This window comes from Eptesicus fuscus, chromosome 12 (genome assembly GCF_027574615.1).
Source record: "Eptesicus fuscus isolate TK198812 chromosome 12, DD_ASM_mEF_20220401, whole genome shotgun sequence".
NCBI classification, from domain to species: domain Eukaryota; kingdom Metazoa; phylum Chordata; class Mammalia; order Chiroptera; family Vespertilionidae; genus Eptesicus; species Eptesicus fuscus.
The window spans coordinates 58,361,650-58,377,145 of record NC_072484.1 but is presented as its reverse complement, the minus strand read 5'-3'; positions in this window follow the sequence as shown (position 1 = coordinate 58,377,145).

Here is a 15,496-nt window from a genome sequence, read left to right as displayed (position 1 = left end):
TGGCTTGAAATAACTATAATGTCACAGTGTGGGTATATGATATTTTCTCCAAAAAAGGAGACCAGAAGAGTGTGACGGTATCTATTTTGAAAACCAGACAATGAGGTAATGACATAACAACCATGCTATATTTTATCCAGGAGAATAGGTAATAATAAAGTAAACACAGATGTATTAAGGGCCATGAAAATATAACCTGTAGGTCAGGTCAAGCCAAGGACAGGATCAAAGAGGTCTGTGGAGGACATGGAAATCTGCCATCTCATTTGCCTTCTGCTCTTCTCAATCTGTGGAGGGATTTTTTTTTTTTTTTTTAGCTTGGGGAGAATTTTTAAAAGCACTTTCCTAGTGAAAAATAAACACAAAAACTATTCTAGCGTGAGATGTGTATATTTGGGGTCCAAATGGGAGCTGTTAAAAATAATGGGCTGCTATCATTTGTATTTCTAATGACCATTTCTTCTTTAAATAGCTCCCCTATAAATTTTATCTCTGTGTGTGTGTATGTGTGTTATGCTCTTTCTTCCTTGGGCTCCCTCACTGAAATGAAATTTGAGATTGTGAAATGACACTTTGCTCCAAGGCTCCTTATAGGTGGAGTAAGATTTTCTCTGTTTCATAATCCATCTTGTACCATTACATGTATGTTCCTTCTCTTCAGTGTGTGGTCACTTGACATTTTGCAGTGAGAGACAATGTCTGTAAGGTTTATTTCCCTTCTAATTACAGGAACTCTGCACTTCAGAGCCTACCTTCATAGTGAGAATTTTTATGCGCATTCATCTTGGGCCCAATGCCTCCTGAGTCACTGTGCGTGAGCAGTGCGTGTGAACTTCAACAAGAATCCGGTGGGCGGGCACCGCGGGGGCCCAGCCCCCGGCACGCTCAGTGCTCCAGGCTGACGTACAAGGGCGAGGGTCCCTGAAATCCTTAGTTATGATCTGGAAATTGCCCAGATCTAGAGGTTTTAGGGTCTAGAATTAATTGGAAACATAGAAAGAATAAATCTGGCATTTGAGTAAAAGAAATGACGTCTATGTTCAAAAACAGTTTTATAGTGGATAGAAAGTCTTAGATCTTTTGTGACAGAGGTTTGAGAATCTAGGTCAAGTAAAAAGTGTTTTCATGGCTTTGTCTGCATAAAGTTAGAAATTATAAGCCAACCATTTTTATTAGCAAAGTCGTATGTTCCCGAAAGGCCCATTCATGGATATCAAAAAAGATGCTCCAACCAACTGCAAAGCCGGACTAAGGCCTCTAAAGTTCCAAAGCACTAAGAATATTTCTACACTTAACCCGACACACGTAAATCAAGACGAAATCAATTTTACGTGGTAAAATAAGTGCAGAGAAATCAAAGTTCTGACTTTTTTCCTCAGAACGACTATTTTCAAGTGTTCTCCTTTTAAGTTGAAAGATCAAATCATTTAAAAATAATTGCGAATGGGATGGGGAGGCTGTACTGCTTTGCCCCAAGCTTAATGCAGTCTGCATTCTGTAAAATTGTGTGATAAGCAGAATGCCTCCAGGAGATATTTATTTTTATAATAGGCACCTGGGCAAAATAGGTCCCTTGAGAACAATGCCAAAATGAAGTACAATGCTGTCACCTGGCGACCACATTTTGAAATTGCAAAAACATCAACCTTTAGGATTCCTGCCTTCTACTTCCTATACCCCCTAAGTTAGGTGACATCATCGGGTTTTAGAGCTAGAGCAACATTAGAACAAATCACATGCAGTTTCTCCAGGTTACAGATGGAAAATCAGACTTTAAGTTTTAAGTGACACAGCTAGAAGGTGGCCCTGGGTATATGCCTAGTTAGTGGTGCATTTATGGAAAAGTAGGCACTTGACCAGACGCGCTGGGTTTAAATGGCAGCTCTGCAGTTGACTAGCTGTCAGCTTTTGGGCATACTGTCAAACCTGGCTGAACCTCCGTTTCTTCACATGTAAAATGTGAAGTCTGTTCGAGTATACCTCATGGGGTTATTGGGAAGATGGAATGACATATGTAATTTGCCTGCTACATAATATATGCAGTTTGCAGACATGATTGAGACATGCCCAGCAGAGGACTAAATGTTGTCAGAGTAAATGTGATAATGGACTCAGGAGTGCCTTGAAAATTTACAGAACTGTATAAATATAGAATGGTTTAATGGATGATCAGCTGAAATCAAATGTTGTAGAATAAAAAAATAACTATGTTGATATCAGGACCAGTGAGCAGGAATTCTTCTCAGGATCATGTCATGGAATCAAAGAATGAAGCCTCAGACCAGAAGAGTTCAAACAAGGCAGGAGTTTATTGCGAGCAAACATGAGCTCCCCCCGCTCAGGGAGGGGACCCAAATGGATTGCACGGGAAACATTCTGCTCTTCCCCTTATATCTGCTAAAGTCCCACTCTGTATCTGTGCTGCTCCCTGATTGGTTCCTGGCCTTTTTGCAACATTTTATTTTGCACTTGCGAGAAAAACATCCTTGTTCCGAAACACCCCGTTTATCTGCGATCCACCCTGTTTTTCTGCAAAACATTTTGTGGTTTCAGCTAGCTCCGTGATTCCTCCTTCTTCCACCCCTTTCCCTGTCTACCTAATTCTGCGATAACTCCTTTCAATGTTATATTAATCCAGGAGAAGAAGTAATAATAAAGTAGACACAGATATACTAAGGACCATGAAAATATAACCTGTAGGTCAGGTCAAGCCAAGGACAGGATCAAAGAGGTCTGTGGAGGACATGGAAACTTGAGATCTCATTTGCCTCCTCTCTTCTCAATGCTATGCAGGGATTTTTTAAAAATTTTTTTATTTTTATTTTATTTTTTAGCTTGAGGAGACTTTATAAATCCAAAGGGCAGGCATCTTTCTTTCCTAGTGAAGAATAACACCCCCCAATTTTTCTAGTGTGAGATGTGTGTATTTGGGGTCCAAATGGAACTGTTAAAAATAATGGGCTCTATCATTTGCATGCAGAAAAAGTACTTGATAAAATTTAACACCTTTTCATCATAAAAACATTCAACAAACTAGGAATATAAGGAAACCACCTCAACATAATGAAGGGCACATCTGAAAAGCCCACAGCTGACATCATAGGCATTGGTGAAAGACTGAAAGCTTTTCCTCTAAAATCAGAAACAAGGTAAGGTTACGCATTCTCACTGCTTCTATTCAACAAGTACTGAAAGCCCTAGCCTGAGCAATTAAGCATCAAAATTAGGAAGAAAGAAGTAAAATTATCTCTGTTTACATATGGCATGATCTATATGTATCAAACCCTAAAGAATACATTTAGAAAAGTGTTAAAACTAATAGACAAGTTCTACGAAGGTGCAGGATACAAAATTAACACGCAAAAACCAATTGTGTTTTTATACACTGGCAATGAACGGTCTAAAAAGGAAATTGAGAAAACAATCCCATTTATGATAACAACAAAAATAAATAGAAATAAGCTTAACCAAGGAGGCAAAAGACTTGTACACTGAAAAACGACAAAACATCGCTGAAAGAAATTAAAGAAGACCCAAGTAAATGGAACGCCATCTTATGCTTATGGATTGCCTGATATTGTTAACGTGTTCATACTACCCAGAGCTATTTACAGATTCAATGCAAAATTCCCATGGCAGTTTTTTTCAGAAATAGAAAAGTAATTGTAAAATTCATACAAAATCTCAAGGGATAACCAAAGTAATCTTGAAAAATAATAAAATTGGAGGCCTTATACTTCCTGATTTCAAAACATATTACAAAGCTATAGTGATTACAAGAAAACAACAAAAAAATATAAACCAGTGACACACCATAGAGAGTCTAGAAATAAACCTTGTGTATATGGTCAAGTGATTTTTGACAAGGGTTTCAAGACCACACGGTAGGAAAGAAGTAATCTCTTCAACAAATGAGGTTGGGAAAAGTTTATATCCACATGCAAAAGAATGAAGTCAGACCCTTCCCTTCTACCAGATTTTAAAAAATGACTACAAATGTAAAGACCTGAACATCAGATCCTAAAACTGTAAAACTCCTAGAAGAAAACGAGAGGAGAACCTTCATGACCGAGGATTTGGCAATGGGTTCTTGGTCGTGACACTAAGAGCACAGAAAACAAAAGCAAAAATAGATTAATGGGACTACATCAAATGGAAAACTTTCTGTGCTTCAGAGGAAGTAATCAACAGGGTGAAAAATCAACCCATGGAAAGGGAGAGGATATTCGAAAACCATATGTTTCAAAGGAGTTAATATCCTGAATATATAAAAGAACTCCTAAGACCTCAATGACAAAAAACCCAAATAACCTAATTAATACATGGGCAAAGGATTTGAACAGACATTTCTCCAAAAGAGATATAGAATGTAGGTGGATTCGAGAAACTGGAGCATGCAAGGGTTGACTCCTGTAAAACCTCCAGAAGGAATGTAGCCCTGCTGAAACCTTGATCTCCAAACTTCTTATCTCCAGAACTGTAGGATAATACATTTGTGTTGCTTTAAGCCTGCAAGTGTGTGGTAATTTGTTATAGCAGCAATAAGAAACTAATAGTCTCTATAATGGTCTTTCAGGTTTTTAAAAATCTTTGCTTTCCTCAAATTCATCTTCCCCATGATTAATTTTATAAAACACAATAAGATCATATGACTCAATGGCCTTATGGTGAATTGAACCATTCACCATTAACCTTCTGACAAATACTGCCAGAATCAGCTAAGTGATTGCTGTATGACCTTCATATCTGCATTGGCTTATAAATGACTTTACATCAAGGGAACTGATCCACAGGAGGGTAACAAAGTTCCTTTCACATAGTAGAAACACATGCACATATACACACATATACATGTATACATATATACATATATATATACACACATATATCTAGTGCATGTATGTGTATGTGTATATGCACACACACATATATATAGTCATTCAATATATATATTCAGTCTCTCTATCAGCTATCTATCTATATAGATAAATATATATTATATATACAGGGTGTTCCCCCCAAATGTATACACACTTTAATAGCTGATAGCTCAATTTTGAAAATGAAATGTATTTTAATAAACACCTCCTTTATAATTATTCTAAGTATGTATATACATTTTTTGGATACACTATATATAATCTAATAGTCAATTATCTAATCTAATATATAATAGTCTAATCTAATATATAATCTAATAGTCACTGAATAACTATCCCTTAGCTTATGGAATCTAATAGAGGTAACAGGACTTCTCTATGGAGGAAGCGAAGGAGAAAAATGAATTACTTTTTGTTGCCAGAGGACTACCTGCTCACCATCCTCGTAGCCTTAGCTTTAGAAAGGAGAGAATGGGATTAACCATACATAAGTTAAGAATATTTTCAGAATTAGGTGAAAAGGAGAAATCTTTTTACTCAGGAAGAGGATATGTTTTTTGATTTTGTCACATATTGGGCTTACTCTTTGGGAAGTTATTTTAGAAAGAAATTTTATGAAAGTCAACATCCATTTGAACCCCTTCGTAAGTAGTCTTTATGGCAGGAGAAAATAATCTGCTTGAAGTAAATATTCTCCTGAAAAGAAGCAAAGCTTGTTTAACTCCCTAAATCTCCCAGGGAGAAGGTACATGAAAACAGCCATTAGGAAAACCGCGTAAAACGAAGAGTACTGAGTTTCTTTTCCCAGAGGTCCTGAAATCCCTTGAAAGGCCACTGAGGTAAACAGCGCATGTACAGCGAGTCCTTAGCCGACAGCCTGTGATGTCAGTAAGGGTGCCTGACTTTTGAAACCACAGCTTTTAACTGATGAGACTTCTGCAATAGGCATAAGAAATCCTGAGCACTTTTAGAGCTGCTGCCTCCTTACTTTACTGAAAATATCCAACCTATGAGTTCATCTCCAGGCTCTGCAGTACAGTTTCTATTGAAGAGACCCAGTCTTCCCTTTCTTCTCTTTTTCTCCTCCTCCCATCTCCTTTTTCTTATTCAGGAAAAGTAACTGAATCCATAAAGAAACTCCTTTGTCCTTCCATGATGAAACCAATGAGCGTTTTCCATTGTAACCTCCGCCATATCCAGTGCAGGACATATGAAATCAATGACCTCATCTTTCTGATCACAAGCACGAACTCCCCACTTCTCTTTTAAGTCATGATTGGGCAGTCACAAACTTTTCTGGAACCGTACTTAGGGCACTTCTATCGTGCACCCAAGTGAGTCAGTCAGTCACGGCTGGAGGCCTAGAGACTAATAATGGCCCTACTGCTTCTAGATGGGAAGGGGCCAAGGGGCCGGGTGGGAACTATTGCCAGCACTGGGCAAGCTGCACCAGGGGAGAAGGGCCACACCCTGCCAGAGCAAGAGGAGGCAGGGGAGGGGAGAGAGCAGATGTCGCTGACACCTTCACTCCTTGTTATGGGCTGAAGTGCCCCTCCCCACCTCCCCCACCGAATTTATATGTTTAAGTCCTAACCCCAGCACCTCAAAATGTGACTGAGTTTGGAGACAGAACCTTTAAAGTGGTAATTAAGTTAAAATGAGGTCATGCAGGTGAACCCTAATCCAGTACGCCCGGTGGCTTTATAAGAAGAGGAGGTTAGGACAACAGAGACACAGAGGCAAGACCATGTGAGGACACAGGGAGAGGTGGCCATCTGCAGGCCAAGGAGAGAAGGCCCAGAGGGAACCAGCCCTACCAACACGCTGATCTTGGACTTGGAGCCTCCAGATGATAAGAAATGAAGTTTCTGTTGTCTAAGCCACCTACTCTGTGGTACCTTGTCACAGCTGTCCTAGCCGACCAATGAGACCTTTGTCCCCCACTCAAGGGCACAACCCAACAGGCAGTGAGAGAGCAGGGAGCCTGGAGGATCCTGTCTGCATAGCTGACTCTCCTGGCCACAGAGTGGGAAGAGATGTGATGTGGGTGGGAGGAGAGAAGGGCAGGGAGGCAAGCAGAGAACTATCAGGATGAGGGCAGGTGCAGGAAATATAGCTGAAGGACACAAGAGAACGTTGCCTATGGAACGTATGTTCACATGGAAAATGAGAATGTGCCTTGTTTAAAAAAAAGTTTAGGGGATGATTCATGCTCTTATTTAGTGGAAATATATCTAGAGATTGCAAGATTAAAACTATTAAGGTGTTGAATCTAAAAATAGCCTTTTGGGATCTAATCTATTGGTAGGCAAAGAGTTCTGGTATTCAACTTGAAATTGAGATATGTCTCTTCCAGTTAATTATAGGTCCATGGTTGGACAGCTAGGCTTGAAATTCTCTAGAGCATTTATTTCATTTATTAAGTGCTTATGGAAAAGCGTGGTGCTGAGCGCTCCTCAGGATGGAGGGTTTTATGTAGGATGTTTATGAGACTTCTACCACAGTGCCTCCTCCAGGAACAGTACTTGAACAGATTCAGAACTCCTATTTGACTGGAACAATCAGTAAAGGTATTGTGGTTCATTTAAGTTACCTTGTGTTCCAGGAAAGGAACAAAGTCTTTCGTCTTTAGGTGAGTTCAGCCCTGGTGTAGTTACTATCTATGTCCACAAGATGGCAGGCACGATCAGGAAGAGCCTGAAGGAGCCACCACTGAGGATCAGTCTCCACCAACTGGTGAGGTCTCCAGAGTTTCTAGAGGTTAGTGGGTTGGGAGACTGGGTTTCCACAAGAGCTCTTCCTGTGAGATGGTGGTAGGATCAGACAGTGAAGTAGTTGGGAGGCAGTCATGGGGAGGGGAGGAAGGAGATAATGAAATTTAAGCAAAATGTCGGGAGGTATATAGATGTGTAGAGTTGAGGTAAGGAAGATAAACCACAGGGATAGGAGGAAGGTCCGGGGGCCAGAACACCATGTGCAAAAGGGAAAGGCTGTGGAATACACCAGAATAATGTTTGACCAAATATCTGGGCGACACGGCTCAGCTAAATCGACACAAAATTAATCATCAGAGAAATAATGTCGAAACATTGATGTTATTGTCACTATGACTTTTAATCTGTCTGACTCTATCAGAAGAAGGTTATAATCTCTGACAGCCACTGTGAGATTAGGCATTAGCAGAACACTTTACATCAACTCTGGGGGCTTTTCTCAATAGAACAGTAATGCTAGGAATACATTTGCTTCATTGAAGTGATGGGCTAATTAGCATAATAAATGGAGAAATAGGCTTCCCTTGCTACCCTAGGTCATGTGGCTTAGTTACATTTTTGTGAATACTCCTTACCCCTTGCATTGACTGGATGCAAGGATATAGTGAGGCTTCATCCGAGTGTCTCTCCTATATGGGCCTGAGTCAGATGCTGGGAGGAATCAGGTGGCCTGATGCTGAGGGGGATGGCAGCAGCGCGTTTTCTGTAGAGTATGTGGCTCCTGCCTCGAGTGAACCTGTATGGCCGGATCACCTAAAGCCATACCCATTGAGCTTACAAAACCTGTTACTGCTTACAAATGTTTGTTCGGTAAGCCTTGGGATGTGTGCTCTGAGGTTGGCTTTCATTATAACCTAGTAGCAAAGCTGTAGGGAAGGGGCTGACCCTCACCCACCTCTAACCCTTGGGGGAAGTTGTGTTTATTAAACCTGCCTAAGATAGATTCGCTCAAGGTGGGCCTTATTTATCATCACCCGAAGGAATAATAAACTGTACACCTCAGAACAAGCTGGTGACATGTCATCAGTAATCCCCTGAGCAAAGCCCCCTTGCGCATGTCTAAAGATGATACTGATCACTCAAAGGGATGTTAGGAGTGTGAGCAGTCTTTTGACATCCATTGCTGTTTTACCCGAGAAAGATGGAGAGGATGTTGTGTAGTGTTCTCTTTATGGGAGCTGATGGGGGAAACATTTTTTTTGGTGTTCATTTCAAGAATAATAATTGCTTCTAGACAGCTGGTTTATTTGCACTGCATGACTGCTGCGAGTCACATACCCGACCCTCCCTGCACTTTCTGCTGGCCACTAGAAAAGCCCACATTGATGGAACATGTCTAGAAAGTACACAGAAACTCTGGAAATATGTTTAATTTATACTTCTCTCCTAGCTTTATCTTATAATTAAGGTCCCAGTTTTCCTTTTCCTGATTTCTTCATAGATACAGGGTGGGCAAAAGTAGGTTTACAGTTGTGAGTACACAAAACACAGTTTGTTCTTGTATTATTATTTATTAACTAGAGACCCAGTGTACGAAATTCATGCATGGGGGGTGTGTATGTCCTTCAGCCCAGCCTGCACCCTCTCCAATCTGGGACCCCTTGAGGGATGTCCAACTGCCCGTTTAGGCCCGATCCTGGTGGACATTCCTCACACAATCCAGGACAACTGCTGGCTCCCAACTGCTCACCAGCCTGCCTGCCTAATTGCCCCTAACTGCTTCTGCCTGCCAGCCTGATCACCCCATAACCACTCCCATGACAGCCTGATCGATGCCTAACTGTTCCCCTGCCAGCCCGATTGCCCCTGTCTGCCCTCCCTTGCCAGCCTGGTCACCCCCAACTGCCTTTCCCTGCAGGCCTGGTTGTCCCTAACTGTCCTCCCCTGCAGGCCTGGTCACCCCTAACTGCCCTCCCCTGCCGGCCTGGTCACCCCTTACTGTCCTCCCCTGCAGGCCTGGTCACCCCCAACTGCCCTCCCCTGCAGGCTTTGTCCCTCCCAACTGCCCTCCCCTGCAGGCCTGGTCACCCCCAACTGCCCTCCCCTGCAGGCCTAGTCCCCCCAAACTGCCCTCCCCTGTAGGCCTGGTTGCTCCCAACTGCCCTCCCCTCCCTGCAGGCCTGGGTCCCCCACAACTGCCCTCCCCTGCTGGCCCAGTCACCCCTAACTGCCCTCCCCTGCTGGCCTGGTTGCCCCTAACTACTCTCCCCTGCTGGTCTGGTCACCCCCAACTGCCTTCCTCTGCAGGCCTGATTGCCCCCAACTGCCCTCCCTTTCAGGCCTGGTCCCACCCAACTGCCCTTCCCTGCTGGCCATCTTGTGGCGGCCATCTTTGACCACATGGGGGTGGCCATCTTGTGTTGGAGTGATGGTCAATTTGCATATTACCTCTTTATTATATAGGATTATTGTACTATTTCCCATACAAACAACTGTAAACCTATACTCACATCTCTCTCTCTCTCTCTCTCTCTCTCTCTCTCTCTCTCTCTCTATATATATATAAAATTATCCTATATAATAAAAAGCTAATATGCTAATCAACAGAACAGTGGAACGACTGGTCACTATGATGCGTACTGACCACCAGGGGGCAGATGCTCAATGCAGGAGCTACCCCCTGGTGGTCAATGTGCTTTCACAGGGGGAGCACCGCTCAGCCAAAAGCTGGGCTCACAGCTGGCGAACGCAGTGGCAGGAGCCTCTCCCGCCTCTGTCAGTCGGACATCCCCCGAGGGCTCTGGGACTGTGAGAGGGTGCAGGTCGGGCTGAGGGAACCCCCCTTCCCCGTGCACGAATTTCGTGCACCAGGCCTCTAGTATATATATATGATATGCAGTTACTATTTTTTATAGATCTATATGTATATTGCATGCATTTATATAAGTAAATAAATCATTTCTCATATAATTTGGGAGTCTGAACAAGCATAACACATATTTCAAATATTATTTCTTTAACAATCACTTTTTTCTGTCTGGGACTCTAATGACACAAAAGTTATAAATTTTGATATTGTATTAATAATAGTGAAGTTGTGTTCATTTTTTCTTGAATAATTTCCCACTCCATTCTTCTGGCTGAAGAATTTCTATTGATTTTTTTAAGTTCAGTGATTCTTTTGTCATCTCCTTTCTGCTATTGAGCCCATTTAACAAAGTTTGCATTTCAAGTACTGCATTTTTTCAGTTTTAAATTTTCCATTGGGTTCTTTATTTGTAGCTTCTATTTTTCAATGGGAATATCTCTCATTTACAGTAGATTACTTCATGGAACATAGTTATGATAGGGGGAAGGGCATGCAACAAGAAAGGACCACAGTTGTTTAATGATTATTCTCCTTACTTACTATAGATGAGAGGTTTTCTTACACACCCTGGGAAGCTGGAGGATGTATTGTAAGGAGAAAAATGGGACTGTGAAATGATAAGAGATGCCACTAAGCACGAATAGGTCCATTTCTCAGAAGAGAAAATACATTTTGAGAACAAACCAAGGACAGGACACACTTTGATTAGGTTGCTGTGCCTGGACCCTGACCCACTCTGAGCATTTGCCTCAGGAATGCTGACTGTTCTATTAACCTCATAGAAAATTAACTACCTTGTTATCAGACTTCAAGACCCTGGAAGGAGACACACGACCCTACAGCCGCTTATCCTACCTCCCTTCCCCCTTGCACGTAGCCTTTCTTAATTATCCCTATGTAATCAGCCAGCTAGCAGGGGAGGTTAGAGTAGAATTTACAGGATGACCTGCTGCTCTCTCCATACTGCCAGCATTATTGGAATAAACACTCATATAGGATTCAACCTTGTCTCTGCTTAATTTGGCTCAAGCAGTGAAAGGTGGCCCGGACCCGTTTCACGTCTGGTTTCAGTTAAATAGCTGCTTCAGCGCCTTACCTGATCACGCTAACATCTGGGCTATTTAGGATTGCCCCCTCAGGTAACTGTCTTGTGTGAATTGGTCATGTGTCTTCGGGCTGCCCACACTGCTGCCTTGCAGTTTAGTGTACTTGGAGTCACCCTTGACACAATGGCAAGACAAAAGCAATTTCCTTGCACTCTTTGGACCATAGGATCTCCTTTTCCTTGTTCTCCGACCAGAAGATGGGCTAAAAGGTTTGCTGCTGCCTCTGCCTGGGGCCGCCCTTTGTTCAAAGCAGAGAGGAGAGACAGGGATAATCTCACCCACATCGGGGTTGCTTCTTCAAGTTTTGACTTCCTTCTTCAAGTTTCCTCTACTCTTATGTTTTAGCGTTTTCTATTTTGTCTAGAAGTTTTAGTTGTAATCAATGGGTGTATTGGACTTACTCCACATTGCTGGCACCCAACGTCCCCAGTAGAATGTGAATGTTGTTCATTGTTAGTATGGGAATCCTATTAATATCTTGATTGTTAGGACCATGAAGTTTTTTTTTACATAAAGAAATTATCAGTAAAACAGAGACAAATTTGAGAATGAGTTAAATCTTCACCTGCATGTTTGCAACAGGAACCATCCATCATAGAACTGATACCCAGCCGAAAAGATACACTGGATCTAAAGACAAAACTACAAAGGTACAATGAGCCTGCTCATTGTTCTCTTCGTTGAAAAACACAATAGTTCTTTGTGGTACAAGTCAGCAATAGATTTATTTTTCCCTAGGAAGCAGGAAACTGACAGGAAACGATCCTGAATTCTCTTGAATTTCAAAGAATAGGTTAATGGCAGAAATATTGGTAAACAAACAAACAAACAAACAAGCCAACCCAAAAGATTCCTGCTTATCATGATTTATCTTGAAATCCAGTGTTTTCGGTATATGCCATTGACACTGTATAGCTGTAATGGTGGACGTGGTTAAGAGCTAGAGGCAACTTTTTTTTCCTTCTTCTGTGAATAAAGGAATTGAAGAACTTCGGCAGGAAGAGAAAATATTTTCCAGAATGTTTTACACAAACTCATTTTAGAATTTTGTATGTTGTAAAAACAGTGCTAGGCGATGGGAGAATAACAGTTAGGGATAATATGTGAGGAAACATTTATTGAGATGTTACTGTGTTCCAAGAACTATTCTAAGCACTGTACATGCTCACAGTAATTCTCATTGTGTGGATGAGAAAACAGCCGCAAGGACATCGTGATTTATCCAAGTTCTCATAGCGGGTGAGCATCAGACCTGGAATCTGAAAGCAGGACGTCTGATGGCAGAGCCTGTGCTTTAACTGATCTCCTTTGTTCATTCAGGTGTAAATATTGCCACATAAACATAAAGTCAAAGCCAGTGTGGTATAATGGTAGCTAGGAATCAAGACATAGATTTTAGGCTTGGCTCGGTGACTAATGAAGTATGCACGCTTGAAGAAGTCATGCGATTGTTTTGGTCTTCAGTTTTCTTATTTGGATGCTCTCTAAGATCCCTTCTGACTAGACGAAAGTATAGAAAACATCAGGTCTTGAGAGGGATAATGAGTTTAAACATGAAAAGAATTCATTTGTCCAACACTTAGTATGTATTATACACTTTTTTGAGAAAGGAGGATACAGAGTGAACAAAAGATAAAATTGCCAGTATCATGGAGCTTTCATTTAAGTAGAGAGGACAATATAGAAATATACAATAAATACATCATATAATGTTAGGTAGGGATGAATACCAAGATTAAAAGCAAAGTAGTAGATGGTTCTATTTTAGACAGGGTTTCTCTGACAAAGTGACATTTGAACAGAGAACTGGGTAAAGTGAGGGAGCAAGCCCTGTGGATACTTGACAAAGAGCATTCCTAGCAGAGAGAACAAGTCTCCCAGTGCACAAGTATCTTGCACACACATCTCAGTATAGCTGAGCAAGTATTTCTTTTGAATTATATTTATGAATATACATTCTAATAAAAATTTGTGGGTTTCTGAAGAAAATTTGAATAAGTTTAAAGTAGTTTATTTCATTACTTTCAAATATTTAATTAGGCACGGATTTACAAGTTTTCTCACATTTTAAATGTTCTGTGAAGCCTGGAGCCATTAGCTCCAGGTCAGAATGATTTGTTCTTGTGTTCTGCCCAAACGGATGGAACTAGGAAGCTTGCCATCAAAGTGGGAGACATCCATCCTCTAATTTCTGAGTGTAATTGAGAAGGGAATTTCATTTTGAAAACAAAATATATTTCATTCAGAAAAGATGAGTTCACTTCTTGACTGATTGATATAAACTGACATAAAGTTATTCAATAAAAAAAGAGGACTTTGAACTATATAAAACAAATCACCATTATTCCTTCTTAAAGTAAAAATCAAGAAAGGCCTAAATATTAATTTGTATTCAGTTGTATTCAAGTCTTATTCATTCAAAACCTGAATTTAGGAGTGGTCTTTGCCTGTTAACTTAGGAGAAATATTCACTCCAGAGAGGAGGGTTAGGAATTCCTGTGGACGGGGGAGAAGGAAATGTTCAGTCATTGTTGGTTTCTGTAGGGCACTCAGAGAGAGTTTGGGAAGAGGCTGTGGCGCAAGCAGGTTGCTATGTTTCCTAAATTTCTTCTACTTAAAGTCCTGCTAGAACACATTCTTGTAGGCTTCCTTGAAGCACTCGATTAAAGGAAACATTCAGATTTGATGCTAACTGTATGTGCTGCAGTTGTCAAATCAAACATCAGAAGTGAAGAGATGTTATGTAGGCAAAGCATACACTTCTTTCTTATTGTTGAGAGGATTGCCTAAGCCTCTAAATGTTATCCTATCTAATAAAAGAGTAATATGCAAATTGACAAGCCACACCCACAGCCAATCAGGAGCAAATATGCAAATAAACCCAACCAAGATGGCTGTGGCCACAGAGAGCAGGAGGGAGGCTTGGGTTTCCCCTGCAATGGAGGAAGCCAAGCTTTCCGCCTGCCCTTGCCGGCCTAGGCCTCCACTCAATGCTACAAAGTTTCAATGATAGAAGATAAATAAATCCCAACAAAAATGGTGGCAGTCACAGAGCTGGAGAGAGCAGGAGGCTAGGGTTGCCCCCAGCAATGGAGGAAGCCAAGCTTCTGCAGCCATGGCTGGCCTAGGCCTCCACTCCAGGCTACAAAGTTTCAATTATAGAAGATAAATAAATCCCAAGAGAAATGGCTGCCACCATGGAGTGAGCAGAAGGCTTGGTTCCGCTCCAGGCTACAAAGTTTCAATTGTAGAAGATAAATAAATCCCAGATACCAGGGTCTCTGCTTGGGTCGCTGGGGGGCGTGGCCGGCCTGCAAACCACCACAGGTCCCTCGCCCAGGCTGCCCCACACCCAAGGGACCCCTCACCTTGATCTGGGACACCGTTCAGGGCAAACCAGTTGGCCCCCACCCATTCACCAGGCCTCTATCCTATCTAATAAAAGAGTAATATGCAGATTGACCATCACTCCAACACACAAGATGGCTGCCCCCATGTGGTTAAAGATCCTGCCCCCATGTGGACACAAGATGGCCACCATAAGATGGCCAGCAGGGAAGGGCAGTTGGGAGGGACCAGGCCTGCAAGGGAGGGCAGTTGGGGGCGATCAAACCTGCAGGGGAGGGCAGTTAGGGGTGACCAGGACAGTAGAGGAGGGAAGTTGGGGGTGTCCGGGCCTGCAGGGAAGGGCAGTTGACCCAGGCCTGCAGGGGAGAGCAGTTGGGGGAGACCAGGCCTTCAGGGGAGGGCAGTTAGGGGTGACCAGGCCTGCAGGGGAGGGCAGTTAGGGGTAAACAGCCTGGCAGGGGAGCAGTTAGGCATCAATCAGGCTAGCAGGGGAGTGGTTAGGGGGTGATCAGGCTGGCAGGCAGAAGCGGTTAGGGAAAATCAGGAGGGAAGGCAGGCGAGCAGTTGGGAGCCCGCAGT